Source organism: Microcaecilia unicolor, chromosome 3 (assembly GCF_901765095.1).
Source record: "Microcaecilia unicolor chromosome 3, aMicUni1.1, whole genome shotgun sequence".
In the NCBI taxonomy this organism is placed as follows: Eukaryota; Metazoa; Chordata; class Amphibia; order Gymnophiona; family Siphonopidae; genus Microcaecilia; species Microcaecilia unicolor.
The window spans coordinates 256,072,193-256,098,372 of record NC_044033.1 but is presented as its reverse complement, the minus strand read 5'-3'; the positions used below and the strand labels follow the sequence as shown (position 1 = coordinate 256,098,372).

The 26,180-nt window shown below is 48.1% G+C and overlaps 1 protein-coding gene and 1 long non-coding RNA gene across 7 annotated transcripts in view; one reads left to right on the top strand and one right to left on the bottom strand.

The window, feature by feature from the left end:
- Positions 1-487: 487 nt before the first annotated feature.
- Positions 488-2,782, bottom strand: LOC115466617. Its single transcript, XR_003941564.1, has 3 exons — positions 2,604-2,782; positions 2,462-2,538; positions 488-1,102 (listed from the first exon to the last, which is right to left on the bottom strand). It is a non-coding gene; the product is annotated as an uncharacterized LOC115466617 (long non-coding RNA).
- A 68-nt stretch (positions 2,783-2,850) lies between these two features.
- The window catches only part of CPT1C (carnitine palmitoyltransferase 1C), a 68,911-nt gene continuing 45,581 nt past the window's right edge, over positions 2,851-26,180 (top strand). For 2 of the 6 annotated variants that reach the window (XM_030197979.1, XM_030197972.1), the window contains exon 1: positions 2,934-3,238. The gene's annotated coding sequence lies outside the window, so the exon portion shown is untranslated. Of the gene's footprint in view, positions 2,913-2,933; positions 3,244-11,822; positions 11,866-13,241; positions 13,347-26,180 lie in introns of those variants that run through there. The other 4 variants (XM_030197976.1, XM_030197974.1, XM_030197977.1 and 1 more) reach the window with 4 other exon arrangements.

The window sequence follows — 26,180 nt, the reverse complement described above, 5'->3', positions numbered from 1 at the left end:
GACTTACACCAGGGTTTGGTTGGTGTAAATAGGCACGCCTAAAAGTAGCCGCAGTTCCCGGCACCTAACTTTGGGGTCCTCTTACAAACTGGCGGTAAGCTGTACGCCAATCTGGAGCTACTGTTGGTCCAATGCGGGTCCTGTGATAGTTCTAGCCCCAGTGCATGCCATTTCTGGTGCTAGGGTTAGCGCAGGAGCCCTTACCGCCACCTCAATGGGTGGCAGTAAGTGCCACACACCCCCGCATGGCCACATGATAAGTGAAATCTTACCACATGGCTACATATTTTTTGGCCTTTTACCCACTGCGGTAAAAAAAGGGCCCCGTGTGCGGCAAAAATGGCCCCTGCAGCCAGCGCAGGGTCCCTTTTACCGCGGTTTGGTAAAAGGACCCTTTTGAGCACTGTTTATAGAATAGCATTTATTAGTGCTTTTTTTTTTTGTCAGTACCGTTTTTTAGGCACCATTTATAGAATTTAGTCCCAAGTGTAATGTGTCTATGGGAAAAATGCTCCTTAGATGTAGCCCTAAATTAGGGGTCCCAAAGGGGTTAATTTTATAACAAATTGCCTAGCTCATACAGCAAGCGTACATATAAACACAACAGCAATTCCCACACTGAAGCTACAGGCATAGTTACAGCTTCTGTTTAGAACACACAAAGCATTTGAGAAAATGTATGCACGTACTTTTGAAAATCCAAGTTATTCCAAACCCTGCCCCAACAAAAGACCTCTCTGTTTTATGCGTGTAAAAAACTTTTAAAATTATTCCATTGTGCATGATGTGCATTTTCAAGGGCAGCCACAAGATGTCACCACAGTGGTTGTTCACATAAGTTTCACATCATCTGGATTAGCCATAGGTTTCTAGGTAAACTGTGAGAAAACCTCTATAAAACAGCATGCTTGTATTTTTATTATGGAAAATTAATGATGAAAGGGTAAATTACATTTATAACAAAAGCTACATGGACATAGGACAGAAATAGGTTGTTGTGAAATTAATGTTCTCTTCTGTTCAAGATGCGTCCTTCTGGAAAGATTTTTACATTGAAGAAATCATGGGAAGAGTGGGGGGACCTTGCACTGGTCTGAAGAGCCTGGAAATTTAAGAGAAGGACAGGCACAGTTTCATGCCACTCAAAGTTCTCTGTACATTGGCATAGCAGCATTATTTTGAGCTCATTATGCATTCAGGGGCCCTTTTACAGAGAGGCGGTAAGCTCTTCCAGGACTACTGGCGGTGTCCCACCCCAAGCATGCACCATTTTTTTTGGGAAACAGTAGATCCCCGGAAATGGCTTGCGTGGCAATAACTCAGCAGTAATCGGGCATCACTGTACGCTACCTGGTTACCGCTGGGTTAGCGCAGGCACCCTTATCACCACCTCAATGGTAGTAAGGGCTCCTCACTGCATGGCCACACGGGAAAAACAGCCCCTGCCATTAACGCAGTGCCCTTTTTCGCACAGCTTGGTAAAAGGACCCCTCAACTGATGAAGGGATCAATTATAACACTAACTAGACATTTGTATACTGTCTAAAGAGTATGTGGGGAGATCAGGACACATATCTGTTCGCAAAGCCTTAGCATCTGTCTCTCTCTACTCCCAGGCTAAGGCTGAATCAACCGCCAGTAACTGCTGCTGGGTAATTTCAAACTCCAGGCCTACTCAACAAGATTTGAAAGTATACTGCTGCTTGCTTCCTGCTTGTTAAAGGAAAAGAACATTCAGTTCCCTGTAACACCTTTACAGCAAAGTAACACCACCTGCTAGCCAAATAGGAAAAATACACATCAGGACATAATTAAAACAGAAAAATATCTAATATATTTTACTGGCTTAAAACACACTGTTTCTTCACACTCCTATTTTTCAAAATAGTTTCATATAATTTGTGTCCCCCTAGTCTTTGTACTTTTGGAATGAGTAAAAAATTGATTTACTTCTACTCGTTCTACACAACTAAGGATTTTGTAGGCCTCAATCATATCCCCCCTTGGCCGTCTCTTTCCTGAGCTGAAGATAACCTCTCTAGCCTTTCCTCATATGAGAGCAGCTCCATCTCCTTTATCATTTTGGTCGCTCTTCTTTGAACCTTTTCTAATTCCGCTATATCTTTTTTAAGATACGCAAACCAGAACTGAACGCAATACTCAAGGTGAGGTTGCATTATAATATTCTTGGTCTTATTTACCATCCCTTTCCTAATAATTCCTAGTATCCTGTGTAATTTCTTTTTCCCTGGGTGGGTTATTTTCTGTGTAGTTTCTTTCTGTGTTATTTTTCCTTTCTGTGTAATTTCTTCCTCCCATTTTAGTTATTTTTTTTCCTTTCTGTGTAATTTCTTCCTCCCATTTTAGTTATTTTTTTTCCTTTCTGTGTAATTTCTTTCTCCCATTTCAGTTATTTTTCTTTTCTGTGTAATTTCTTTCTCCCCTGTGTCGGTTATTTTACCTTTCTAGTAGTTTCTTTCTCTTCCTCATGCTCTAACGTTCCTCTCAGCTGATCCGAAGAAGGGTTACCTTAGAAAGCTAATCAAGAAATGTATTGTTAGACCAATAAACAAGGTCATCTTATTTTATTTCTATTTTATTACCTTTAAAAGTGGACTAACACGGCTACTCCCACAGCACTTTACTCTCAGGTGACTAAAGTAGAGGAAAAATGAAGCGGCCTCTACCGTCTTCTTCCCGCCCACACACGCCCAGTCAGCGGCCGGTGCGCCGTCTCTCAGGCAACCGGCGGGAGACGCGCCCTGGTCACGTGGCGTGGGAGGGACGAGGGCACGTCCGATTTGCGCGGGCTGTGTTGGCCGACAGGCCGAGCGTGACGTCAGTGGGCGGCTGGGAAGGTTTGGTTGGGCCGCTGTGCCCTTCGGGATCTAGTGTTGATGGCTTCGGCAGTGGTAAGAGGCGCGTGCGTGGGGGGAGGAGCGCGAGCCGCTGTGCTGGCTTCTGTTACGGGTGCAGGGATTCGCGCGAGCCGCCTCTTCTATCACGAGCGAGAGAGGAAGCGCGAGCCGTCTCTTCCCCTTCTTGCGAACGCATCAGGGAGCGCGAGCCTCCCCTTCCTTCTATTACCGGCGCGAGAGGGAGCTTGAGACGCCGCCGCCGCCATTTACCCTTCCCGAGGGGATGGCGGAGTGTCTGTAGTAGTGAAAGGCGGCGGCACACGAGGACCGCGAGGAGGAATGAGAGTAGGTACTGCAGAGCCGGTGGAGTGTGAGTAACGGTGAGCTATAGTGTTCGGCCGCCCGGGGGAGGGGTCTGATCTGGCTGGGGCCTGGCAAACAAAGGGTCTGCTTGGTGAAGAAGAGAGGGTCTGGTTTGACTTGAGGGGGGGATACTAATCTGCCACGGTGAAGAAGAGGTCTGGTTTGATTTTGGGGGGGATACTAATCTGCCACGAAGAAGAAGAGAGGGTCTGGTTTGATTTTTTTTTTTTTGGGGGGGGGATACTATTCTACCTGGGTGAAGAAGAGAGGATCTGGTTTGATTTGGGGGGGGGGGGATACTAATCTGCCTGGGTGAAGAAGAGAGAAGGTCAGGTTTGATTTTTTTTTTTTGGGGGGGATACTATTCTGCCTGGGTGAAGAAGAGAGGATCTGGTTTGATTTGGGGGGGGGGGGGGATACTAATCTGCCTGTGTGAAGAAGAGAGAGGGTCTGGTTTGATTTTTTTTTTTTGGGGGGGGGAATACTATTCTGCCTGGGTGAAGAAGAGAGGATCTGGTTTGATTTTGGGGAGGGGGATACTAATCGGCCTGGGTGAAGAAGAGAGGGTCTGGTTTGATTTTGGGGGGGGGGGGATACTAATCTGCCTGGGTGAAGAAGAGGGTCTGGTTTGAATTGGGGGGGGGGGATACTAATCTGCCTGTGAAGAATATGCCGAATATGGTCTCTCCATAGTCGATGACATACTACTACTACTATTTAGCATTTCTATAGTGCTACAAGGCGTACGTAGCGCAGCACAAACATAGAAGAAAGACAGTCCCTGCTCGAAGAGTTTACAATCTAATAGACAAAAAATAAATAAAGTAAGCAAATCAAATCAATTAATGTGAACGGGAAGGAAGAGAGGAGGGTAGGTGGAGGCGAGTGGTTACGAGTCAAAAGCAATGTTAAAGAGTTGGGCTTTCAGTCTAGATTTAAAGGTGGCCAAGGATGGGGCAAGACGTAGGGGCTCAGGAAGTTTATTCCAGGTGTAGGGTGCAGCGAGACAGAAGGCACGAAGTCTGGAGTTGGCAGTAGTGGAGAAGGGAACAGATAAGAAGGATTTATCCATGGAGCGGAGTGCACGGGAAGGGGTGTAGGGAAGGACGAGTGTGGAGAGATACTGGGGAGCAGCAGAGTGAGTACATTTATAGGTTAGTAGAAGAAGTTTGAACAGGATGCGAAAACGGATAGGGAGCCAGTGAAGGGTCTTGAGGAGAGGGGTAGTATGAGTAAAGTGACCCTGGCGGAAGACGAGACGGGCAGCAGAGTTTTGAACCGACTGGAGAGGGGAGAGGTGACTAAGTGGGAGGCCAGCAAGAAGCAGATTGCAGTAGTCTAAACGAGAGGTGACAAGGGTGTGGATGAGGGTTTTGGTAGAGTGCTCGGAAAGAAAGGGGCGGATTTTACGGATGTTGTAAAGAAAGAAACGACAGGTCTTGGCAATCTGCTGGATATGAGCAGAGAAGGAGAGAGAAGAGTCAAAGATGACCCCAAGGTTTCGAGCTGAGGAGACAGGGAGAATGAGAGAGTCATCAACAGAAATAGAAAATGGGGGGAGCGGGGAGGTGGGTTTGGGGGGGAAAATGAGAAGCTCAGTTTTGGTCATATTTAATTTCAGGTGGCGTTGAGACATCCAGACAGCAATGTCAGACAAGCACGCTGAAACTTTGGTTTGGATGCAAGGTGAGATATCAGGGGTAGAAAGGTAGATTTGGGAGTCATCAGCATAGAGATGGTAGGAAAAGCCATGGGATGAGATTAATGAGCCAAGGGAAGAAGTGTAGATAGAAAAGAGGAGGGGACCAAGAACAGAACTTTGAGGTACGCCGACAGGCAGAGGGATAGAAGTAGAAGAGGATCCACCAGAGTGAACACTAAAGGTGCGGAGGGAGAGGTAGGAAGAGAACCAGGAAAGGACAGAGCCCTGGAATCCAAGTGAGGACAGGGTATCGAGAAGTATGCTGTGATCGACAGTGTCAAAAGCAGCGGAAAGATCAAGAAGAATGAGGATGGAATATTGACCTCTGGATTTAGCCAGTAATAGGTCATTGGAGACTTTAGTAAGCGCAGTTTCGGTTGAGTGGAGAGGGCGAAAACCAGATTGTAGTGTGTCAAGAATAGCATGTGAGGAGAGAAAATCAAGGCAGCGGCGGTGAACAGCACGTTCGAGTAATTTGGAGAGAAAAGGAAGGAGGGAGATGGGTCGGTAATTAGAGGGACAAGTAGGGTCGAGTGAATTACCACTCAGGAACCTCATGCAATACCATAATGTATTCTTCTTTATCATGTATGTATGTACATGGTATATATGCCATGAACTGTTCTTTGTATGTTATGTTCCATCTCTGTTACCATGTATGTATGCACCTTAACGCAACACTATGTATAAATCTGTTACCCGAAAATGGCAACCGCCATCACGACAAATGTAAGCCACATTGAGCCTGCAAATTGGTGGGAAAATGTGGGATACAAATATTACAAATAAATAAATAATGATCTGCCATTCTGCCTAAAAGGAGAGATGGTGTGGTTTGAATTTGGGGGGGGAGGGATGTGGACTCTGATCTTGGCGGGAGAGTAGTACAGGGTCTGGTTTAGAGTGGGGAGGAGAGACAAATTTACTTCAGTTGAAGGGGTAGATGTTTGATGATGGATTTGAGCAGGAGGGTATTAAAGGGGTCTGCTTTAGATGGGGAAGGAGAAGAGGGTCTGGTTTAAGATGGGGAAGGAGAGGCATATATTTATGATGGATTTGGATAAGATCTGCATGGGGAGGGGAGAGACCCTCTTCAAGTAAAGGAGCGCCAGGGTCTACAGCCTCCTGAGTACAAGATTGCAGTGGGTATGTTAAATCGCTCTCTTGTGCCTGAGAGCTTGCATTAAAGTCTGAGCACAGGGAGTTCATGATGAGTGGAGATCTCTGATGGCCTCTAGTGATCATAGAGGGTCGAGGGGCAGTATGCTTCCCAAAGTTAGGTTCTTTAACGGCATTATCTCATTGGTATTTATTTGCCCTGAATGATTCCTGCCTGTGGCATTTCTGGTCCTCTTTATGCAAGATGGGCATTCACTTATGTTAATAATCAGCCATAAAGCTTTATTTTGCTTGAATGCTTTTAAAGTGAAAACTGTAAGAGAGCTCCTCTGGTGCTGCAGTTAATAGTGCTCTGTTGAGAGGTTGGCATCCAACAGGACAGAGAGTGTTTCTGTAATCAAAGTACCAAGCCCCCCCTTGGAAAAGAAGGAACAATGTAATTTTCATTACTAATGTAAGGCACACACAGTCAGGAGTAATCTGAAATTAGAGCATGCTGGCTTAGTACTTCACACCTATGAACAGGAAAGAGGAACACTGGTGTGTCTGGACAAAGAGCAGGATTTGTGTATTGAAATTCCTTTGTGGGGAAAATGGCAGAATTTGAAGTCTAATCTCCAGAGGGAAAATATAGAATGCCTTTGGGTGAAACGTTGTGTAAGGATTAGAGATTCATTAAATCTCTCTTGTCAAAGGATTCTTGATCATAAGATCTCGCTGTGCTGGCAACTGTGCAGAAAGTATTTGCTCTTTCCTGCAACCTCAGTTCGCTACCAGTTTGGCTTCCTGGCTATATTTTTATGCGTGCATGATATATAAATGAATTTCAGGTAGGGTTTGTGGTGTGCTAGAAATTGCAGCGGCGCGTTTGAAGTTTTTAAAGAGTTGTATACAGAGTAGAGTTCATAAATGTTCTCATCTGTTAGTCACAGCAAGGTGTGAACCTTTAGATTGTAAGCTCTTCTGAGCAGGGACTGTCCTTATTTGTTAATTTGTACAGCGCTGCGTAACCCTAGTAGCGCTCTAGAAATGTTAAGTAGTAGTAGTTCCATGTTATCATTCTCAGGTTACTGCTCTTCTATTTGGTCTTTGCCTTTTCCTCATAATGTTCCTTTGTAATAGTATGACTTTGATTCTCCATCGACAAGTGTATGACATAACAATGGCATCGACACAGAATATTGTCTGAATTCAGAAAAGTCTTCCCATGCACTAGTACCTCATGAGTCCCTTTAGTCTAGCTTTGGCTATGAGTTCACACGGGTGTGTTTTTTTCTCTTGTTTTTTGGGGTTTTTGTTATTTTTTGCTGATTAACTTCAGACTCCGTTCCCTTTATCTTGCCGCACCATATGCCTGGAATAAACTTCCTGAGCCGGTCCCCACCTTAGTAATTCCCTTATCTCTTATTTGTCCTAATTAGATTGTAAGCTCTGTCGAGCAGGGAATGTCTCTTCATGTTCAAGTGTACATCTAGTAGCGCTATAGAAATAAGTAGTAGTAGTAAGGGGTTTCTTCGCCTTTTAGGTTTTTGGTTTGTCTTTCTGAGTTCATTGGGTCTACCCCCATTCCCTCTCAAAAAAGAATGTTTTGATATTGTTCGCTAAAAATTGAGTACAACCTATCTTCAGTAGTTGGAGAACAAGGGCAGTGCCAGGCAAACTTCTATGGTTTGTGCCCTGAAAAGGCAAGGACAAATCAAAATCAAGTACGCATATGAAGTAGCACATCATACTTTATGCATTGAGTTTATCTTATTGGACATACTGGACCGTATGGGTCTTTATCTGCCATCATCTACTATGTTAGTATGTAGATAATGACCTATATGATATACTAGATGTTTTTAAATGATGCCTCGGGGTAGGAAATGGCCATCAAAGACATCCACCACAAATGTTAGTGCTGAGCCACAAACTCTTTAATTGTTCCAACTGCGCCAAGATGTCTCTGAGGACTAGACTCATCAGAGGCTGCAAGATTTTTCTAGATTCATTTCAACCCATGAGTTTGTAACCAGTTTGCTACTGCATCTGAACAGGTGCCCAGATGAGATGTCAAATTTAGATCAGCCGCCGCCGTAAGTTGCACATTTGGAGGCCGTATCTTGTTAAGGATGTAAAAAGAATCGAAGCGGTGCAAAGAAAAGCTACGAGAATGGTATGGGATTTGCGTTACAAGACGTATGAGGAGAGACTTGCTGAACTAAACATGTATACTCTGGAGGAAAGGAGAAACAGGGGTGATATGATACAGACGTTCAAATATTTGAAAGGTGTTAATCCGCAAACTAACCTTTTCCGGAGATGGGAAGATGGTAGAACGAGAGGACATGAAATGAGATTGAAGGGGGGCAGACTCAAGAAAAATGTGAGGAAGTATTTTTTCACGGAGAGAGTAGTGGATGCTTGGAATGCCCTCCCGCGGGAGGTGGTGGAAATGAAAATGGTAACGGAATTCAAACATGCGTGGGATAAGCATAAAGGAATCCTGTGCCGAAGGAATGGATCCTCAGGAGCTTAGTCAAGATCAGGAGGCGGGGCTGGTGGTTGGGAGGCGGGGATAGTGCTGGGCAGACTTATACGGTCTGTGCCAGAGCCGGTGGTGGGAAACGGGACTGGTGGTTGGGAGGCGGGGATAGTGCTGGGCAGACTTATACGGTCTGTGCCAGAGCCGGTGGTTGGGAGGTGGGGATAGTGCTGGGCAGACTTATACGGTCTATGCCCTGAAAAGCACAGGTACAAATCAAAGTAGGGTATACACAAAAAGTAGCAAATATGAGTTATCTTGTTGGGCAGACTGGATGGACCGTGCAGGTCTTTTTTCTGCCGTCATCTACTATGTTACTATGTTGTCTGCATATAGGGAAATAGAAACCCTATAATCCTGAACAAGAGTTGCAAGTGGGGAGAGAAATACGGGTGCCACGATGGCGCTGTGAGAAACTCCATAGGGAAGGGGGAATATGATTGATGTCTGCAAAATACTGAGTGGTATAGAATGGGCAAAAGTAAATTGATTTTTTTTTTTTTTACTCTTTCAAAAAACGCAATGACTAGGAGACATTCAATTATATTACGTGGAAATATATTTAAAACAAATAGGAGGAAATATTTTTTCCACTCAAAGAATAGTTCCATAGCATCTCATAGATCTATCCAGAGACATCTGGTCATTTGCAGCCTCCCAAGCCTCAGTATTCTCTCTATCTAGCAGGTGGAGGGTCATTCCTTTGCTGCTCTGAATTGATCTTGTTCTTATCCCTTCCCAGGGTGGTGGTGTAGCCTAGATCTGGGGTTGAGGTTTCCCTGCTTGGGTTAGCAGGGTACACCCGGTGGGGCCAAGTCCTTCTTCCACCATCGCACCCCAATCTTGGCCTGCAGGGGGCTTCTCTGGGATCACACCCTGATGCTGTCCGTTTCCTGAGGGGTTAACCACCTTCAGCCACCGCGTTTACTGGTTCTTCCTTCCTGGAATCTTAATCTCGTGCCGCGGGCTCTACAGAGGCCTCCTTTCGAGCCTTTGCGCAACTTATCGGTGAAGGACCTCACGCTGAAGACTGTCTTTTTGGTGGCCATTGCCTCGGCGAGAAGGGTGTCGGAGCTGCAGGCACTCTCCTGCAGGGATCCCTTTCTCCAGTTTACAGACGCAGGGGTGTGGGCAGAAGTTCATCTGGTAGGTCTCTCCACAGTTCAGGTCACCACTGGGGTGGACAACATGCAAGCAGACTTTCCCAGTCATCTCCTTTACCCAGGAGAATGGAAGCTTAGTCCAGAATGGAAGCTATCTCTCAGATAGTGGACCGCTGGGGCCTCCCGGTCATGGACCTTATGGCGTCCGCTGTCAACATTCAGGTTCCTCACTTCAGCCAGCGGAAGGACGGCCAGGCGGAGAGACTTATGCACTGGTACATCCTTGGCCCATCGTCGGCCTTCTTTATATGTTCCCCCCTTGGCCCTTGATAGGCAGCATTCTGCTTCAATTTCAGCGTCATGCTGTGCAGGTGGCTTTGGTGGCGCTGGATTGGTCACGGAGACCTAATTCAGCTTCTCATGGCAGATCTTTTTCGATTTCCATTGGTGACGGATCTTCTGTCTTGGGGTCCGGTGCTCATGTTGGATCTAGTTCGGTTCTTGCTTACGGCTTGGCTCTTGAGAGGGCAGGTTTGCTGAAGAAAGGGTTTTCTGCCCCAGTGGTTGCCACTATTCTTCATTCGAAGAAGCGTTCGATTCTTTTGCCTATATTCGCATCTGTCGCACGTTTGAGGACTGGTGTGGGACCATTCCATTATGCCGCTGTGGGCTGCGGTTCCCCAGATTCTTGATTTCTTGCAGGCTGGACTAGATAAAGGTCTCGTTTTGTTTTCCTTGAGAATGCAGCTGGTGGCTTTTGCCTGCTTTCGGGGCCTGATTCAGGGGTGTCCTTTGGAGTCCCTTCGTTTCTTTCGGGGCATATGTCTTATTCATCCTCTGGTTCATAGGCCTGTTCCACCTTGGGATCTTGACCTGGTGTTGTCCGCCTTCGTAGAACTGCCTTTTGAGCCCTTGGGGTCCTGTACTCTGAAGGATTTGACATGGAAGACGTTGCTTCGTGTGGCCTTTGCTTCGGGTCAGTGTGTTTCCGTGTTGCAGGCTCTGTCCTGTAGGGATCCTTTCCTCCAGTTTTTTTCGGGAGAAAGTGGTTCTCTGGGCAGTTCCTTCCTTTCTGCTAAGGTAGTTTCTCCACAGTCTTGGTGGACAAGTCTTGCTCGGAGGAGCAGAAGCGCTTGCACTGTTTCGATGTTCGCAGAGCCCTCTGTTGCTATTTGAGGGTGACTCGCATTTCGCCGTTTGGATTATCTGTTCGTGTTGGGGAGGGTCACGAAAGGGAGGACCGGCGTCCAAGGCCACTGTTGCCCATTGGGCAAGGGAGGCGGTGGCCTCAGCTTATTTATTTCGGAAACAGCCTATTCCCTCCTTCTTGAAGGCCCATTCTACTCTGGCTGTGGTGGCTTTGTGGGCAGAGCATTCATTGGTTTCTCTGATGGAAATTTGTAAGGCTGCAGCCTGGTCTTCTCTTCATTCCTTTACACGCCATTATCGCCTTGATGTGTTTGTTCGTCAAAATGCGTGGTTTGGAGCCAGGGTTCTGACAGCTGGGCTCCGTTGGTCCCACCCATGATGGTCACTGCTCTGGTACTTCCCTTCTGTGCCAGCCCAGAGGGATGCTATGGAAGGAGCAACTAGATCTTACCTGCTAATTGGCTTTCCTTTAGTCCTTCTAGCCCTCCCAGCAGACAGTCATTTTTTCTTTTTGGGGGGTTGTTTTGTAGCTGGTGCTCTCATGAAGTTGGTTCTTTCTTGGGACTGTACAAAAAAAAAAAATACAATCATAGGGGAGTGTCAGGATTCAGCCCTTCACCAGCTTTCTTGCAGGTGGTTGGGGCTAGTGTATCCTGTTCATCCTATTTGGCAGCAGCAGTGCAGACAGCCTCAGTCAGGGGATCGAGGTGGCGAAGTTGGATGGAGGTTTTGATTTCCTTTTGGCGTGTTTTTTTCTTTCTTGTTTAGTCCTGTGGGTTATCTGCTTTGCTAAACATAGACTGGTTTCCCGAGGTCTGCACTGCCCTCGTATAAGCTCACTTGAAGCTCAGTTTATTTTTAGTCTCCATCTGCTGGTTGGAGTGCATAACCCATCTGTGCCAGTCTAGAGGGATTAAAGGAAAGCCAATTTGCAGGTAAGATCTAATTGCTCCTTCGCCTGTAGGTGCTTGCATTTATACATGTAGAGCATCCAACCCATCAACCCTGTACCAAAGAAGACCCAAAAGAAATTGTTTGCTCAAGGTTGGTTCTTGTCACAGGTTAAGTTTCCAGATATATTTCAAAGAACTCGCTGTTATTCCTAGAAAGCATATGTCATAGAGCATTTCTGTGAACAAGGTTGGCATCTATTGTCTTCAGCAAAATCCAAGGTTTTCCTCAGTGAGTCCAGTATGTGAATGCAGGATGGATTTCCATAGTGGAAGGGCAGGATAGAAAAACTCCTAAAAACATTGATTTGGCATATAGCTCTCTTAGGAAAATGATACAAGGCCTCTTACACAAATGTAAGGTACTATAGACCTTACAGTGAAGGATGGAAGGGGAGGCCGATAGCGCACATGTTGTGTCACTCCAATTGATCTAAGCCAGCGCCCGATAGCGCACATGTTGTGCCACTCTGATTGATTCCAGGCTAGCATTGGCGAGCCCGATAGCGCACATGTTGACTGCAACGAATAATTGCACATGAGTCTCAAAGCAAAATTTATGTTCAGGACTTTATGCCAGCAATTCCCAAATCTATCTTGAGAGACCCCCCCCCCCCCCCCCAAGCTAGTCAGATTTTCAGGGTATCTACAACAAATATGCATGAGATGCATTTACAGTACATGCCCTGTCTCCATGCAGATACAGTATGGATCTCCTGAAAACCCAACTGGCTGGATTTGGGGGTGGTGAGTGCTGGGACCTACCGCTTTACATAGTAATAAACAACGAGGTGTTAAAAGATAATGTGCAAAGTTGCATTGTTTGTACCTTTAATCAGAATTTTTTTTTTTTTTTTAATTGATGTATTCTTTATTGAAAGGTTACTGTATCTCATTGCAGCCATGGTCAGTATGGCATTCCATGATGGTCATACTTCAGCTTTATTTAGAGGATGCGTGCATAGGACAGAGGAGGAAGAGAATTTTTGTAGATTGTATTTTCCATGGATATACCTGTAGCGCATGTAGAAGTTAGAGAGAGCTTTGCACCTGCAGCAGGGTTAAAGGTGAAGCTATACAGGCACCTTGTTTGAAAATTGATGTGAAGCGACTGTGCACTTTGGTCCAGCATGAACAGTTTGAATGTTGCCTCTCGAATGAGTACCCCAGTCTGCAGTTTGGTTAGTGTTAACTATGGTTTCCTGGATAAAATACTTGTTCACAAGAATGTCATTAAACATTGTGAGTGGCAGCAGTCTCCTGCTTCCATGTTCTCTGTGGGACTGTCTGAACTGGTTTCACCTTAGCCTTTTCCCTAATTCCTGTCTTTTCCTTGTAGCCTATTGAAAATCAAAGGCGTTAGCTGCCCTATCATCAACCTGCTGAACCTGTTAAGAGGAATTATAAAACTGGGCCTCTCCCTTCTCTGGGTGGGTGGGGTACATAGACCAGCTCTGTCTGCCCTCACTGCAAAACTCTGCTGTAGTGAGCTTAGTGTACAGTAGCTTTTTGCTGAGAGGAAAGTTTTAGCTCTACATCGCTTCTCTGGGGTTCGACTATTAGTTCTTCTCTGTGGTAAGTTCTTGGTGAACGTAAATTTGACCACTTGAAAAAGAGGCATTCGGGAGAAGGGAGCTGGGTGGGCATGGTATGGATTTAGGCACTTATCTTACCTTTTCTGCACATAAACAGCGTGTTATTCTATGCATGTAACTATACAACTCGTTTTGCAGCAGGTGAACACTGCATATGTATGTAGCCACATAGAGGTGGAATAATCAGGTTAATATGCATACCTTGTGTTCAAAATTAGTGTAAGATTTGCAGTTAGATGCATTACTGAAATCTACTCCTTGTGGTCATTATTTAAAGGGTTTAACAAAATCCAAGACTGAAATATTTACCGTACGCTCTCCAGCTGCATTCAGCCAGGTAGAATGTTGGAGCATTGGCACAATCTAGTTTTTCTTGAAGTAGTGCTCGTATTCAGAACCCAGGTACGGTAGGCCTATATGACCAGATATAACTGCGGTTTGCCCCATTTCCTGCACATGCCCAGTTTCTCTGCTTCACTACTTGGATCCTGGTGTTTATATGTCTGGACCTGCTTAGCAGTAGTGTTTATTTATTTGGTTACTCTGTATTCTGTTGTTCTCATGCTCTGCTCACCCTCCTAACTGTGTATGACTGTTGTACAAAGCTCTTTTCTGTGTTGGGTCTGCCCCATGTTTTATATTAGAACTAGCCGTTAAGCCTGTTAAAACAGGCGAGTTTTTTTTTCTATGGGCTCCCCCCCATCCATCAACCGTGTTCTCTCCCCTGCCCTCCCCCCATGTCCTGCAGCCCTCTCTCCCCTGGCCTCCCCCCATGTCCAGCAACCCTGTTCTCTCCCCTGCCCTCCCCCCATGTCCAGCAGCCCTCTCTCCCCAGGCCTCCCCCCGTCCACCAACCCTCCTCTCTCCCCTGCCCTCCCCCCATGTCTAGCAACCCTCCTCTTTCCCTTGGCCTCCCCCCCTACCCCCACGCGAAACCACAGCACTCGATGTCCGCGTCCGGGGCCACGCCTCTCGGGGTGAAACGTCATCACCGCCGCCATGGCTCCTCCCCCCGAAACCGCAGCACTCGATGTCTGCGTCCGGGGCCACGCCTCTTGGGGTGAAACGTCACCGCCGCCATGGCTCCTCCCCTCGGGGCTCCGCCAATCAGAGGAGAGGAAGGCAGGGCGCTGGCCGGCTGTGGAAGTATGAATGGAAGAGTCGCGTGGGTTGGCGAACCTCTCGCATTTGTGTCGCGCGCAGCGTAATTGTTATCCCGTTGCACTTGACTTGATTGTGGTCTCGGCCGTGTTGTATAGGTGTTACTGTGACAGGGAGGCAGGAGCAGCGGCATCGGCAACGTCGGGGAGGGGGGCCTTCATTCGTTCCTCCTTCCCCCTCTGATTTCCACGCCCCCTCCGATTCCCACACCCCGTCCTCTCCACGTACCTTTGGGGCTGTTTAGTGTACTCTCCGCCCCTCGCCCCGCCTCTGACTCCTCCTCCTTTCTGGTTCTGGAGCTGTTGGAGGCGGGGCTTGGACTTTTGACGTCTCAACGTTCGGGCTGTACTGCGCATTTGCAGGTGAGTCGGTCACTTGCCATTTATATGTTTGATGGTGGGACACAAGAGTGCCTGTTAATCTGTGCTACTACCACTTCCCTTCCAGTAGAAATCATTCATACCAGGTTTCCACTGCCTCTGGAAAGAGTTACTGGGAAGGGTTATCAGTGAGGGAGAGATGATACCCGGTAATAATTCTGCATTATTACCCAGAATTCAGCAACAACTTGTCCTACCAGTCCTGGCAGAGTCAAAAACAGGTTGAGTTACTACAGTTTTAAATAGCCGGCAGCACTGAAAGTGGGTAAATAGCCGGCAGCACTGAAAGTGGGTAACTTCAGCAACACATGGGTGAACAGAAGAAATCCTGCTGCTTGCTGAGGCGCCTCATGTTCCTTGGAGCTACTACTACTACTATTTAACATTTCTAGAGCGCTACAAAGTGTACGCAGCGCTGTACAAACACAGAAGAAAGACAGTCCCTGCTCAAAGAGCTTACAATCTAATAGACAAAAAGTAAAGCATTTAAATTTAAAATATTTAAGCAGTCAAGCACAAGAGAACAGTCACAGAAGGACTAAGTGTAAAGCAGGAGAAGGTATTCTCTGCAGCCTATCTGGAGCTGCCCACGGTAGGTGCAGAGAGCAGGAAGAATCATTCTCGGAGCCAGATCAGTATTACAAGCTTGTAGCTATGTGCTGGAAGCTGCATATCACTAACAGCACACGTGTTTTTAATTCCTGGGCTCTCCCCCCCCCCTCCCCCCCGTCTGACTGCAGTTTTCTTTCTGATTTTGTGTTATAACCTTTCCCCTAGATTCTAGGTCACGTGGCCAGGGCTTGGGGATTTTGAGTGCAGACTAGCTGAGATTTCTTAGTTCTTCAGCATGGTTCTCTGGTGACAGGCAGGATAATGCAACTACGAGTTTGGTGACATCCTCCAACAGCTGCCAGTCCAGATATGCACTTTCATGTGCTGTAGACGTGTGCCAGGTTTCCCGCTTTGTTCGCTGCATCCTCTTTCCACTCATGCAACCCGGTCAGATGCGTCAGCCTTCTCTCTAAATAACAAAAAGAAAAAAAATGAACAAAAAATCCATAGCATCAGTAGGTTTCCACTCAACACCAACCTGTGTTGAGCCCCCTTTTCAAATTTCCCACCCAGTGGGCCTCTAAGAAGTACCAGTGGGATTTTCTGCTCTTAAGCGTGCCATTTGCCTGGACCCCAAGGGCTCTTCATGAGCACCACAGAGTCCCAGCACCGAGATTGTCTTGGGGAGGACTGAGAAGTCAAGATAGGGGCTTTGACAGGAATAGTAAAACAGACAAGGTACTGGTCGGACCAAGGAACCTGGACCACTGAGGGAATTGAGGGAGTAATAAGAGTCTAGGGAGGACAGTACAGGGTCCAAGATATGACCACCTTAGTGGGTCGATGTGACCCATTGTCTAACACCCAGGTTAGACAGAAAAGACTAAAGTTTTTCACCCGTGTTTGATTAGGTGTGTTCACATGAAGGTTAAAGTCACCAAGTATAAGCACATTCAGGAATTAGACAGACATACCGGCCAAAGCCTGAAAACAGGTGTCCCACTGAGCTTGGGTTAAGGCCGGCAGACAGTAGAAAATAAACAAAGTAAATGGTGATGGGATTGAAACTGTGCCATTAGCTCTGCATATGGTAAAGACGATTGACATTCTGAAATCTGATGACCAGTGGAATAAAAATAAATCGCTAAGCCACCACCCTTCCTAAAGGGTCTGATAAGTGAGAAAACTTCGTAACCATGGGGGAGGGATTCATATAAGTAACTCTGTTTTGCATTTCTGACCCAAGTCTCAGTACAACAAAATATGTCTAATCCTGAGGATAAAATAAGGTCTTTAAGTAAGGAGAAATTAGATCTTACCTGCTAATTTGCTTTCCTTTAGTCCCTCCGGACCGGACCAGAATTGCACTGATGGGGTAGTGCAAGCCTACCAGCAGGTGGAGACTAAGAAAATTCTAAGACTAGAGAGCCAATGAGAGCCCTGGCCATGTGACCCTAGCCTCAGTATTTGACTAACAAAGCAGGAAAGAAAGAAAGAAAGAAAGACCAGCCTTCTGTGCCACATGGAATCATAGCAGCCACAAAGCACTCGGCAATGCCGAGTATTAGAGCTCACCAGCAACTCTCACCAGAGAAGTGGTATGGCTCACTTGTATTAGCTCACCAGCAACTCTGGCTCACTAAAAGTTTTACATATATATACCAGCAACTGTCAGCAGAGAAGTGGTATGTCCTACTTAAAGTTTATATATATATATATATCAGCAACTGAGCTCACCAGCAACTCTCACCAGAGAAGTGGAATGGCCCACTTAAAATTCTATATATATACTAGGATATATATATATTTTTTTTTTGGTATTCCGTGAGTGGAAAGGAACGATATCACTGCAAATGTAAAAAAAAAGAAAATGTGAAAAGTTGACTAAACATGGGAGGGGCCTGGTCCGGTCCGGAGGGACTAAAGGAACGCAAATTAGCAGGTAAGATCTAATTTCTCCTTCCTTAGCGTCCCTCCGGACCGGACCAGGATTGGACTGATGGGAATTACCAAAGCAGTAATCTTAAGGGAGGGACCCTATAAAACCTGCTAAGAATATTCGAGTTGCATAGATCGCCTCCTGGTGACAATGTACATGTAGAGTGTGTATCAATCAAAAAAGAATGAAGCTAAGCCCAAAATGGCACCTTACAAAATGTGCACCTAGAGCACCAAAAATCGCTCTGCGAAGGAAAAAAAACCCCGCTTCCTTGTCATCAAGCAGATGAAGCCATTATGTATGGGTTGTGTCCATCAACCAGCAGGGGGAGATAGAGAGCAGTCAACTTTTCACAGTGCCTCATGGCCAGCTAGCTCCACTGCCTCTTCAGTATTCTCTATCTCCCCAAGCAGGGTGGCTGCAGCTTCTTTGAGCTCCATCAAAAATCTGCCTGGGGATGGCTCCTGGCTTGCCAGTTGTTAGCCGGGGTGTTAGAGGCTATAGCAGCTTCACTTTGAAGGCACATAGGTCAGCCCTTTCCCTGCCTTACCCATGCCCCCGTGGATGTTGACTTATTAGCTTGCTTTTCCCTGTCCTTTCCCACTCAGTGGATGCAGGCACATTGGTTCGTCTTTCCCTGCCTTTCCCACTTATCTGAGCCTCCGGAGGGTTTTTATTTACCTCTTTTGCCTCTGCTTTCCTCACAGCGTTAAAATAAATAAATAAATAATTAAAGTTGCGTTGCGCTTTAGCGCAGCGATCTTGGAAAAGAGGTTTTTTTTCTTGATATTCTTCTGCAGGACCGGAGCTGTGATACTCGGTCTAGTGAGGTAAGAGAGTTTTCTGACTCCTCCGGGGTGGGCCCGCGATCGGGACGTTTTTGGTGCGAACCGCCATTTTTTAATTTTACCGCCGTTTTCGGCGCTGCGGAGACTGTAAAGCGCTGTTCTAAATGTGGCAAGTGCAAATCAGCAGCAGGGCTCTGTAATTTGCGCTGTACAGACGGTAGAGCCGGCCCGAGCATGGCGAGCGGCGATCTTTTGCGCTTTGAGCTGGCAGCGGACGCCATTTTGGATTTTCCACATGGCGCGGCCTCCATTGCGACAGAGAGCCCTGAATCCGGGGGGGATCCTCTGAGTGAGGCTAATAATAGAGCTGATAGCCCTGGGCAGGGTCCGGGCAGTCAGGGAGCGGTTTTCTCCCCTGATCTTGTTTTAATGCTGCATAGGGTGTACATGCTTAAAAGAGCTCTTCCAGAGGGATCTTCGGACCCTCTGCCTGCCCCCCCCCCCCCCCCCCCCCCGGTGGATCCTGGCCTTTTGGAGTTGGCTTGCCTGTTTCTTATCCTCCTGATAAACACAGAAGGGCTAATTCCCCTTCTGAGTGTGGCGCACCCCCCTTCCCCCCCCCCCTCCCCCCCGTGGTCGGGCTATGAGGATTCTGAGGGGTCTGGCAGAACTTCTTGGGCTGAGGAGCCAGAGTCGGGTGCAGAATTGCCACAGGAGCTTGATGATCCGTCTGCGGTGAGGATTTTCCACCGCGAGGAGCTGCCAGAACTTATTTCAGATGCCTTACAAGCCCTCTCGATTGAAGATCCTGGGAGTGGCACAGCTTCCTCTGTTAATCCAAGGATGGCTAGTACCAGAAAGCCTGCTCGAGCCTTTCCTTTGCATGACTCCATCCAAGAGCTTATTTCGGCTCAATGGGCTGACCCCGAGGGACCTTTGAAGGTTGCCAGGGCTATGGGGCAATTATACCCTCTGAGTGAGGAACATTTGGCTCACTTTGCAATGCCTAAAGTGGATGCCTTGGTCACGGCTGTGACAGAACTACCCTCCCTGTTGAAGGAGGTGTTGCCCTGAAGGATATTCAAGACCGCAGGCTTGATTCGGCTCTGAAGCGGTCCTTTGATTTGGCAGGTCTCACTGTTCGGGCGTCTGCATGCAGTTGTTATGCTGCTAGAGCCTGCCTGACTTGGTTACAGCAGGCAGTGGAACAGCCCGGTGATGGAGCGGAGACCTTATCTGAAGTGTCTCCGCGGATGGAGTCGGCCTTGTCCTTTTTGGCTGACGCCCCTTATGGTCAGAGCTTCGGCTAAACAAATGGCTGTAGCAGTGGCGGCTCGCTGCACTCTTTGGCTACGACATTGGGCGCGGACATTGCCTCTAAGCAAAGGTTGGTGAAGTTGCCCTTTCAAGGCCTTCTCCTGTTTGGTGAGGAGCTGGAAACATTGTTAAAGGCCTGGGGGATTCCAAACCTCAGCACTTGCCCGAAGATAGGCCGAAGTCTTCCTCTAAGGGTCAGGCGGTCCGCTCCTCTTACAGACCTCGCTTCCGTGAAGCTAGAAGGTACCGCCCGGGGCATGCTGCTGGGTTCACTTCGCTTGCCCTCTTTCAGCAGAGAAACTCCTTTCGCTCAGACAAACGTTCCACAGCTGCCGTTTCAAGACCTGGAGTTCAGGGGCGACCCTCTCAATGATGGTGCGCCGGCCCCCTCCTGGTTTCCTGTCATCGGAGGAAGACTTTCCCTCTTTTTCGAGGAGTGGGCCAAAATCTCCGCAGATCAGTGGGTCTTGGACCTGATCAGAGACGGATACCGAATAGAATTCGATGCCCCGGTGAGAGACGTGTTTGTGGAGTCCCGATGCGGTTCTGCCGCCAAACGGGCGGTGGTAGAGGAGACTTTGCACAGTCTGTGCCAGATAGGGGCTATGACCCCGGTGCCTCCCGCCGAACAAGGTCTAGGCCGCTACTCCTTTTACTTTGTGGTGCCACGAAAAGGCGGGTCTTTTCGCCCGATCCTGGACTTAAAAGAGCTAAACAAGTCCTTAAGGGTGCGGCATTTTCACATGGAAACCCTGCGCTCCGTCATTGCGGCGTTGCAGCCAGGAGAGTTTCTCACGTCTCTGGACCTGAAAGAAGCTTACTTGCACATACCAATTTGGCCACCGCACCAGAAGTTTCTGCGGTTTGCGGTGTTGGGAAAACATTTCCAGTTTCGAGCCTTGCCTTTTGGCCTCGCCACAGCTCCCTGAACCTTCTCCATGGTAATGGTGGTAGTAGCTGCCTTTCTCAGGCCGAGAGGGTATCCGGGTTCACCCATACCTAGACGACTGGCTTATCAGAGCAGACTCAGAAAAAGAGAGTCGTTTAGCTACAGCCAGAGTGGTTTCAGTCCTTCAATTTCTGGGCTGGGTCGTCAATATGGCCAAATGTTACCTGACCCCCTCACAATCTCTAGAATATTTGGGGGCCAGGTTCGACACAGCCTCGGGCTATGTGTTTTCTTCCTGAGCAAAGGCGGTGCAAGCTTCAGAATCAGGTCCGTCTGCTCCTGAGGATGCCCCACCCGCGAGCTTGGGACATTGTCCAGCTGTTAGGATCGATGACGGCCACCTTGGAAGTGGTGCCATGGGCGAGAGCGCACCTGAGACCTCTACAGTATTCTCTACTTCAACGATGGTCTCCAGTATCTCAGGATTATCAGTGCAGACTTTCTTGGCTCCCTGCGGCCCGCCTCAGTATGGAGTGGTGGCTCTCGGACAGCATGTTGCGGCGGGGAATGCCGCTGGCGCTCCCCGATTGGTACCTGGTGGTGACAGATGCCAGCCTGAAGGGCTGGGGTGCACATTGCCAGGAGAAGCATGCCCAGGGTCTGTGGACGCCCGACAAGTCGGAGTGGTCTATCAACCGCCTGGAGTTGAAAGCGGTGTTTCTGGCTCTTCTAGCCTTTCAAGTGACCCTGGAAGGATTGGCTGTCAGAGTGATGTCGGACAACACAACAGCAGTGGCCTACATAAATCGACAAGGCGGAACTCAGTGCAGAGCTCTAGCCACGCAGGCCGAACAAATTTGCCCCTGGGCCGAGCTGCATCTACAGTCCCTGTCAGCAGCTCACATTGCAGGTCAGAGCAACATGCAAGCCGACTATCTAAGCAGGCATTAGATCGATCCAGCGGAGTGGGAACTAGCAGACGATGTATTCCTGCAGATATGTGCCAAATGGGGCAAGCCAGTGATGGATCTTATGGCGACCAGTTCGAATGCCAAAGTCCCGTGCTTCTTCAGCAGACGGAGGGATCCTCGCTCTGCCGGGTTGGATGCCTTGGCACAACCCTGGCCCCTGGGCTTGCTGTATGTCTTCCCTCCGTGGCCCTTAAAAGGGCGAGTGCTCCTGCGGATTCAGCTGCATCCAGGAGAAGTGGTGTTCATCGCCCAGGAGGCCTTTGTATGCGGACCTCCGACAGATGCTGGATGCTCCCTTTCCTTTACCTCTAGTTCCGCACCTGTTGTTACAGGGTCCGGTGACCATGGAGGACGCCTGCCGCTTTGGTCTTATGGCATGGCGATTGAGAGGGCGCAATTGAGAGATACAGGTTACTCAGATAAGGTAATTTCCACTCTCCTGCAGGCCCTTAAGCGCTCCACTTCTGTGGCTTATGTCAGGATTTGGCGCCAGTTTGAAGTCTGGTGTGTTTCAAGAGCGCTTTCTCCGTTGTGGGCTCCTGTCTCACCGATTCTGGACTTTTTGCAGGATGGTGTACACAAAGGCTTGGCCTATAATTCCCTGCGGGTGCAAGTGGCAGCATTGGCCTCCCTGCATGGCAAGGTTGAAGGCGTGTCCTTAGCTGCTAATCCAGATGTGGCACGGTTTCTTAGAGGGGTGCTTCGGCTCCGTCCTCCCGTGCGGGCACCTTGTCCAGCTTGGAACCTGGGGTTAGTATTGAAGGCCCTTCAGGGGGGCTCCCTTTGAACCGCTTCGGCGTGCTTCAGAGAAAGATTTGACACTGAAGGCCGTCTTTTTAGTGGCGATTACCTTGGCGAGACGGGTGTCAGAGCTCCAGGCGCTGTCCTGTAGAGACCCTTTTCTGCAATTCTCAGTCAGGGGTCACGGTTTGGACCATGCCTTCCTTCATGCCTAAGGTGGTTTTAGCGTTTCACCTAAACCAGCCTGTTTTTCTTCCCTCCTTTGTTGAGGAGGAGTTTCCAGATTCATTTGGGCAGTTGCACCTTTTGGATGTGCGCAGGACTCTGTTGCAGTATCTGCAAATTACAAATGCTTTCAGGACCTCTGATCATCTTTTTGTGCTGTTTGCAGGTCCTCGCAGAGGGTCTTCAGCGTCTAAAGCCACTATTGCCTGTTGGCTCAAAGAAGCTATCTTTTCAGCATATCTGCTGTCTGGCCGGGCTCCGCCTGAAGCCTTTAAGGCACATTCCACAAGAGCGATTTCCTCTTCCTGGGCGGAAACTGGAGCACTATCTCTTCATGAGATTTGCAGTGCTGCAACATGGGCTTCTAAGCTCTCTTTCGCTCGACATTACAGGCTGGATGTGGCTGCCAGAAGGGATGCGCGTTTTGGAGCACAGGTGCTAGCGCGTGGTGTGGCTTGTTCCCACCCTATTTAGGGATTGCTTTGTTACATCCCATACGTAATGGCTTCATCTGCTTGATGACAAGGAAGGGAAAATTAGGTTCTTACCATGATAATTTTCTTTCCTTTAGTCATAGCAGATGAAGCCATGAGCCCTCCCTGTATGATTGTCTGTACTGCAGTGATTCTGATTTTAGGTGCTGTTCTTGTTTCCTGAAGTGTTATTCCTTCCTTGGGGAGTTGGAAAACAGTCTTCAGGATTCTTGTTACAGTTATAGGAGGATGAGTTCAATCTCTCCAGTTCATGTTTTGGGAGGATGAGTTTATTCCCTCCAGGAGGATGCAAGTATTCCCTCCGTTTATACAAAGTGGAGGACGAGTTTATTCCCTCCAGGAGGATGAGTTCATTCCCTCCTTTTTTGAGTTTATGCCCTTGTTAAGGGGCCATCGTTCGCTGTGAGGAAAGTTCATGTTATTCCCAATGCGGTTTGCCATACTGCTTTGAAAGCTTCAAATACTGAAGAGGCAGTGGAGCTAGCTGGCCATGAGGCACTGTGAAAAGTTGAGTGCTCTCTATCTCCCCCTGCTGGTTGATGGACACAACCCATACGTAATGGCTTCATCTGCTATGACTAAAAGAAAGAAAATTATCATGGTAAGAACCTAATTTTCCCTTCTCAAGATGTAGCATATGTTGTAACACTGTCCGAAAATGGTCCCCCAGTGAGCAAATAGAAGTTATCAATTCCTTAATCCGTCAAGATATAGTGAGGCCGAAACATCAAAACCTTACTCCAACTGGCTAGAAGGACCAAATAGCTTGTAACAGCTCTCTAAATATATAAGAGCTCTTTTAATATGTAAAGCATATAATTTCCTGTGATCTTGCACGCCCGCAGAATATCCCAGACCAATAAGAAAAAAGTGATTGGAAAAGATGAAAATGGGAAACTACGGTAGACAGAAAAGAAGTACCCAGATGTAGAAGTACTCCCTACCAGGGGCGTATCTGAACTGCGGCGGTAGGGGGGGCCAGGGCCAGAGAGGGGGGGCACATTATAGCCCCCCCCCCCCGCCGCCGCCGCCGCCATTGCCGATCCCCCTCCCCCCAGCCGCTGCCATTGCTAACCCTCCCCCTCCGTTGCTCGCCTACCTTCGCTGGCGGGGGACCCCAACCCCCGCCAGCCGAGGTCCGCGTCCTCCTGCCGCTGCCGGCTGCCTTTGGTCCTTTCATTCTTCCATTGAAGCTGGCGCCGACGAAAAAGTTTCTTTTGAATCTGACGTCGCTGCACGTTGCACGTTGTACGTGCAGGACGTCAGACTCAGAAACAATTTCTGAGTCTGACGTCCTGCACGTACAACGTGCAGCGACGTCAGACTCAAAAGAAACTTTCGTCGGCGCCAGCTTCAATGGAAGAATTAAAGGACCAAAGGCAGCCGGCAGCGGCAGGAGGACGCGGACCTCGGCTGGCGGGGGTTGGGGTCCCCCGCCAGCGAAGGTAGGCGAGCAACGGAGGGGGAGGGTTGGCAGCGGTAGGGGGGTCCAGGGCGAAATCTGCGGGGGCCCAGGCCCCTGAGGCCCCACGCAGATACGCCCCTGCTCCCTACATAGACGTACTTGCTCCTTGGAAAAAAATTCCAAAAAGAAAAAAACTGAAACCTGTATGAAGAAACTTGCAGTTCCGACTCTCCTAGCTGAAGCGATGACTACTAAAAACACTGTTTTAGAAGAGAGAGAAACCTTAAAGGAAACAAGATAATTTCGGACTATCGGGCGAAGAAGACTAACTCCCTGTCCCTCTATAGTCTGACAATGTTGCTAAGGCACAGAGGCTGAAAGCTGAGATGAGAATACTGCGACTACAAAGGACGCCGTCCTGCTTAGCAAGGCTGGATGCCTGTCCCAGACTGAGAGCATATGCCAGCCTGAGTAAGAGAGAAACAAAGAGGGCAGACTGGGGAAGAGAGAAGCTCCTCTAGAGAAACAAAAAAACCCCAGGCCCATAAAGCAGGAAAACCCAAGCCCCATAACACAAAAGGCAAGATGACAGCCCCAAAAGGCAGCCTGGTATCTCCGCAAGGAAACATAAGGGTTACCCTCCTGAGATCCAAATGCCTGATCAAAATGCCCAACCTGAAGAGAAGGCCAGCATGCCAGAATGGGACAGTATGCCACGGGGCTTGCCAGATGGTAGATCCATACAAATGATCCCCCTGGAATAAAACAGACACCAGCCATGGAATAAACTAAATGTCAATGCTGCAAAAGACCGGATGTCAACCCTCCTAGGAGGCAGGACGACTAGAGTCAGAGTGGGAACCGAACCTTGGCCTCCCCGATGACATCCCACTGCACTGTTCGCTAGATTATGCCTTAGTCTGCATATAGAGATGAGTGAAACATGCAGGAACAAAATGACTTACATGTCAATCCTGTAAAGAGGCCACATGCGAGACCTGTAAAAAAAGTAAAATGACCACCTCTATGAGAGACCAGATGGCAGATCTGCCAGAGGAAAGGATGCGCCCTCTGTACACAAGGTGGCCACAGACCTACCAGGGGACCAGAGGTCTATGCTGAACGAACATAAGAAGGCAACAGACCTGCCAGAAGACCGAAGACCATTCTGAAAGAATATAAGATAGAAACTGTCCTGCCAGAGAGCAAGATTGAGTATTTTGAAGTAACCTAAGATGATAACGGTCCTACCAGAGGACAGGAAGAGTATTCCGGACTAACATAACATAACATGGCAACAATGCTCACAAAAGACAGATTGCTCAGAATAAATCGCTAGCCCCCAGGGATACCTACTTGATCCGAGAGCAACTGACAGTCCCCTAGAGTGCCAAAATGCCACCCGGAGGAAAAGTACGTTGCAATGTAAAAAGACCACATGCTAGCTCTGGAAGCAAACCGAATGCCAATAGCAAAGCAGGAAAAGTTAAGTTGCAAAGTAAAGAGACCACATGGTAGTCCTGGAAGGAAAGACCGAATGCCAGTAGGAATGTCCTACCCAACTGATGCACAAAGACAAGACCAGCAGTCTCAGGAATGTCCTACCCAACTGAAGCACAAAAACAAGACCAGCAGTCTCAGGAGAACAAACAAAAGGGGAGCTGAAATGCAAAGGACCTGCCCCATAAATAACATGCAAAGGTTAACACTGGCAAAGAAGGTTGCAAATGCTTCAGGACACTAAAAAAAAAAGAAAGAGCACAGGAGTGCAGCTCATGAGACTGCAAAAGGCAATTGCCAAGGGAAAAACCTTGCAACTATGTCGCAGGTAACCCCGAAATATTGTGGAGACTGCGAAAGATTTAGACGGCTCTTGGCCACCATTACTAGGCATCCTGAGAACAATAAAAATTGCACCCCTTGGTCTGTGGCCTGCTGACTGTCAACAAGAT